Here is a 6,216-nt window from a genome sequence, read left to right on the forward strand (position 1 = left end):
CTCCTAGACAGAGAGCCCCAGTCCCAGACAACTTTTTGTTTGCACACCATCTAGCACAGGCGTCGGCAACCTGCAGCTCCTGAGCCACATGCAGATCTTTATGAACTTCTTTGTGGCTGCCAATGCTGTAACAGCAAAGTTTAGGAAAAAAAAAACCAAAACCCTCCCGATTATTTTCAGTAAACACTGAATGTGTAAAAGCCGACCGATGAACAACTCATATTTAACTAGCAAACGATATGTGATTGTGAAACATGGATAACTCCCTTTCATATGTGCAGTGGATTGTAGGGTATTAGACTGTATTTGTGTTTTAACCGTGTTGCTAATGAAGTCTTGATTTTGAAAAGGAGAAGGAAGCTTGTGGCATTCCCACTGTGAAGGGCAACACACATTTTAAGAAAAAAACCCTGAAATTAAACATGAAGTAATACTGGCATAATCGAAGTAGGCGCAGGACTGAGAGTCAGGAAAACAGTGGTACAAACACACACACATAAAGTGTGATGAAACAGAATATGTAAAAAGTTTGCGAACATCCTGCAGTTAACATGTATTGCATTACAAATCATTGTATGTGTGCTGTTCTTAACATAGGGGTTACAAAAAGTAAGGTTTGACATTATTTATTAAGGATCATCTCGTATTCACATACGTTGCAGCCCTAAAATTATTGATTTTTTTTTTTTTTTTTTTTTTACCAAATTTGAAAAAAAATTCTCTTCTTGCTATTTTGGTTTCCGAGCCCGGCCCCGGGTCAGTTGTGTTCAGCTCTCAAACCAAAGATAGCACTTGTAACAAACTAACAAAAGTTTTCTGAACTGGGACAAAGGCATGGGAGTGAGTTACGAGGTTCAGACAGGTAAATGCACACCCACAACTGAGGTACAAACTGAACTCCAAAAGGGAATCAGAACGTATGCAAGAGAAAGCTGGCATAGGTAAGATTTTACGTTCTTCTGGGCTAAGTGGTGTGGGGACCTCTTGCTTGTGTTTATGAATCTCTGTCTCTCAGAATTTCTGAAAGCATAAAGATGATAATTTCTACTTAACAGCCATATTTATTCCCTTCCCTCTAAGCCAGAGGCACTGGAACCACCTTGAAGTGGTTTCCATCCCATACGGGGTTCACAGCTTCCCATGGCTCTTACCACTTACCACTCTATGAATTGTTCCAGCATCCTGCCTCCAAGAGTCACACTGGGGCGGAAGCACTGTTTGTGGACACATCCTCATCCAGGGCGGGTATGGCTTTCCAGTCAATGAGGCTGTCACCCACAATGGTTTGTGTTGAGGTCCGTCAGCCTTCTTTTATTGGGGAGGAGATGAACAAAGTCCCTTTTACCCCATTTAATTGATTGGGGAAGAGGTGTAGAGGGGAGGTTTATAGTCTTAGTGAACATTTTTATAGTGTCAGAACAAATATTTAAACAGTATCTTACACCATGGGATATAGATAATTTGAACAGGATTCATCCAGACAGCATCCTACCAGCATTCCGTAAAGCCTAAACACTATTCCAGCAATACTAGCATGCAGGTGAACCAGACTGATGTCTGACTATGCATTTGTCAGTGCTCAGTGAGGCTGTGGCATGAGCTGCCACCTGGTCTGCCAGTGTCACCCCAGCCTCAGAAGTGTACTGTGACTGATTAATCTTTGTTAAGTTATATTGTATGTATTACAGAGGTGGTCTCACCAAAATCAGGTTCCCGCTGAGATCACTGCTCTGTTTGTACACTGCAAGAAATTGCTTCTGCTCTGAAGAACTCAGTGGCCAGACTGGCAAAACAGACAAAAGAAGCACTATTATTCCTGTCCTATAGAGGGGGAAGTTAGGCCCAGAGACATTCTGGTCATACAATGTCTTTGGCACACCTGGCCCATGAGCCCAGGTGTCCAGAGTCATAGGCACAGCCTTAAGCACAGTTTTTCTTGTCAAAGGTGGTGTGATGGTGGAGATGGCTATAACTGCCCATCTGTTTATAGGGCATCTGTAAAACTTGGTCTCATTAGTTCTGTGTGCCTGGGGGTGTTAAGACACCTTCCCTCATCTTCAGTAACTTGAGGTTCTACATATGCACACAAAGCTTTGGCTTTTAGAAATGAAACTGGGAAGAAAATAAAAAAAACAGGAGCGAACCAGACAGTCTTTCATGGCCAAGTACTTCAGGGCACAGCAGACTCTGCCTTTCCTTTATATACTTTAGAGAAACCTTTCATATTGGCTTGTGGGCAGGTTTATGAGGCTGTTTACTGGACCATTTTGATTTGAGGCTGGTTCTGTAGTTGCTGAGCATACCCAACGAAGTGCTGAGCGGTGTCCGAGCACTGTCATCAGGAGAAGCAGGAATCCAGCAGCTTGCAGAGCCAGGCTCTGGGGGTTAGAAAGAAGACACACGCTGGGACCAGTTGTGCTTCCACTGCTCACTTCTGTGTTAGACTTCAAAGGCATCCCCCCTCACTAGCCGAAAAGCTGAATTTTGCCATTTCCTACACCTTGCTGTCACAGTCATGAAGAACAGCACAGCATTAACAGGTGACTGGTACACCCTGAAATATACTGCTCGAGGTAAGGCTCTGTCTCATGGGACAAGGTTGCAGCTCTGTGAGCTGGATCCAAATGAGATAGAGTGAATCTGATCCTGACTTGTGGCAGCTGGAATCTGAGGTGGTGCACAAGACAAAGGTTAGCAGAGATACTGAGGAGGATTTTTTTCGGCTGCAGGGTGGAGGTGCGAGTACGACACACACATATACTGGGTGTGGTTCATTGGCCCATGTAGTGGTACTTAGCCCATTTACAGAAAGAGAAAAATCAGTCTCCTGCACAGCCTTAGCTGGATGCAGCTGGCTTTCAGCTCAAGAAGCAGAGCAGGGAACAGTAACCTTCCCAAGATGGAGTTCTGACAGTTGATCTTTCGGGGTCTGTGTATGCTCCAAATGCCAGTGATACTTTTTAAAGCCACTAATAGTCCTACTTATGACAGCTTCATTAATAAATCAATTAAGATGCAGAGCTTTACTGTTTAGGTGGTGGTTGGTCGCATTAGCTGGTCTTTTGTTAATCCACAGGTAGCATGGCTTTGAGCAAGCTCCTGGCTGCATGAGGGAGGAGGTGTGGGGCTGAGCTTGTGTGCCGATGAAAACTGGCTCATGTGCCAGTCTTGGCATTTGTGCCAGGGGTTGCTGACCTCTGCAATAGAGGCTCATGCACTAAGCTCCAACAGGTCTCAGGTTTGGTTCTGCCTGTCAGAGTTAAGAGCTGCCCTATTGCCATCTGCAAAGACTATCCCCTCTCCTTCAGCACTGACTGAGCGTGGCCAGCGTGCCCCTAAGTACTATGGACAGACCATTCAAACTGGAGCAGCCCTTACACTAAGGCATAAGGGCTTACCTACTATTAAACCTCCCTGGATTAGGGTAGCAACGATTCCTTAACATTCACCCATGTCCCTCTCCAGTTAACCCCCTTTTGTAGAAAGAATCTGTGTGGAACTACTTGATGTTTTTGTTTGCTTTTGTCTTGCAGGTATAAAAATGCAATATTTGAAATCTTTTTGTTGCACTTTTCGGTAATAAATATTGCATGCTCAAATATCAGATCAGCTCGTCACCCGATGGATCTGTTTCTAAAAAAGCTTCTCTTGCTCAAAAAGGGGAGAGATTTCTTGCAAACACTGCAGAGAAATCCTAAACGTGGTCAAATGACATTTGCAATGCTGGCACATTCTCATTTTGTTCTTCCCTTCCCACTAACCATGCACACTTATTTTGAAATTACCTATTAAAAGTGAAAATGGGTCAAGAAAGAGGAAAGTTAGATGAAATCCCCAAAACAGCTTTAAAGTGAAGGTAGTGTGAAAAAAAATGAACATAAACTTTAGGTGGGAAAGGTGCTGCGTTTAATGCTTGTCACCATGCACATGCTAATGTTCTCAGTATATGTCAGTCTGCTTTGTTATGCAAATATTTCCTGACTGATTTATAACAATAGTAAACAGGGAAGCAGAATCCCAACACTTTCCTATTTTTAAAGTTTTTTCTCTCTGCTACCAATTATGCTCCAGACCTGAAGAAGTGGTTCTGTCCCACCAAAGCTCATAATATTGTTAGGCTTTAAGGTGCAATAGACTGTTTATTTGTTTCCTTATCATCTCAGGAACTAGATTACAGAGGTGCTATAAATGCTGCTGTTGACATTTTCAGGCTCCATCAAGCTCAAATTTGCCTCTGAAACTGCTAAACTGGTGAGAATAAGCAGGTGCAGCGCTTCTTATGCTTTGGTAGTAGAAACCAGTTAATGAATTTCAGGGCTGTCTACTGGGGCCTTGACTGAGGCTGTGGCTGTAGTCAGGGCTGGGGATTTAGGGACTATAGCCCAGGGCCTTGGTCTAAGGAGGGCCCTACAAAAATACATCTGTGGCAGGGAGGGGAACCTCCAGCCTGCAGGCCAGACCCAGCCCTTTGCTTAATTTCATCCAGCCCATGGCACGTCTCTGTGTCAAGGGCAGGAAGCTCTGATCCTGATTACTTCCCTCCCGAGCAGGGCTGGAGGTCCTGGTTCATGATGATCAGAGATGCTCCGCGTGCTGCTCTCTCCTGCTGCAGCCCCCTGCAGCTCTCATTGGCCAGGAATTGTGGGCACCCGCCCCTGCTGCTCCTAGGGCCACAGAGACACACCAGCTGCTGCTAGGAGCTGCGTGGGGCCAGGGCAGGCAGGGATCTTGCTTTAGCTCAGCTGTGCCACCAAATAGGAACTGTCCAAGATAAGTGCCCCATCCCCTAATCTCTTTCTTCAACCCTGAGCCCCGAGCCCCCTCCCACACTACATCTCCAGCCCAGATCCCCACTCCCACCAGACCTCTTGCTCTGAGCCCGCTCCTGCACTCCAAATCACTTGGCAGTCATCCCCAGAACTCTCATCACCTCCTGCATCCCAGGCCTTTGCCCCAGCCTGGAGCCCCATCCCACACCCTGAACCTTGCATTTCTGGCCCCATGCTGGAGCCTAGGGGAAACCCCAAACCTCTGTGCCCCTCCATGTGGTCATTTTGTTTTAACTTTGGAGATAGACTTGTGCACAGGGGCCCCACAAAATGTACTAACCCCAGGCCCATCGGAGAGTTAACCTGGAAATGGCTATCTCTAGGACACTGGCTAGGTTCTGAGGACTATGTTGTACCAGAGACATGGACTGCTCAGAATGTCCCAGGTCCCACCCCTTCCCCATCAGATTCTGTCTCTGTGCCTGGCCTCTACCAAATAAGTGGGTGAACCAAACACCAACTCAGTGTCTCTGAATTTTGGAGCTGTTTGGATCCAGCTGTAGCTGTTGTGGCCTGAACCTAGCTCTGGTCTTAAAGGTCTTTACTGAGTGACTGCACCAAAGCAGGGCAGTGAGGAATCCAGCCTCCAGTTTCTGCCCCAGTAGGTCTAATATATGACCAAAGAAGAGAGTGCCACTCCCCTGTTCTCGGTATATTGTTTATGCTCATGTGAAGAGCTGCCCAAGGCACCAGAGGGTAATGAACAAAATGAACAGCCATACTCGGAATGATGGTTGCCTCAATGGGGCACAGGCAGAAGCTCACTAATGCTAAGGAAAGAATATGAGGCAAGCCCACATATTGCCGTGTGGTGTCATTCAGGATCAGGAAACAAAAATGCAAGTTTTCCATAAGTGGAAATTTGTCCAGACCTAGAAATGGTTGGCGAGTGGCCGGGGGGTGGGGTGCAGGTGAGGGAGTAAATGTTTAGCCTATTAGCAAACAGGCAAGTAGACCACAGGCCCAGGTGCTGGGCTCCTGATTTCAAGCAGCAAACACACCTAAGAAAGCCAAGTCAGCCCCCAGGAGCTGAAAGAAATTGATTGTTTCATACATGCAGGTCATATGTGTCTGAGTTGTTTTTTGTGTTTTTCTACCCACTTCTCCACAGCCCTAAAATGTCTGCTGTGCTACTAGTGTCAGGAAGGATGTGTGGGAACTCGCTGCATGTGACAAAGTTACATCAGCAGTGCACTGAAGTTCACAGCGACAAGAAGACAGAAAAGGACAACGTTTTTGAACAGCTGAAAGAAAAATGTTTCCAAATGTCAAATGCCATTTCTAAAATAGGCTACCCTGATCTCCACCGGCTTAATTTCCCAAAGTGTTAGGAATATTGTATCCTCTGCCTTAAAGTGGAAATAATTAGCATCTCTGACATCAAGAG

The sequence above is a fragment of the Carettochelys insculpta genome, chromosome 13 (genome assembly GCF_033958435.1).
Source record: "Carettochelys insculpta isolate YL-2023 chromosome 13, ASM3395843v1, whole genome shotgun sequence".
Classification (NCBI taxonomy): Eukaryota; Metazoa; Chordata; order Testudines; family Carettochelyidae; genus Carettochelys; species Carettochelys insculpta.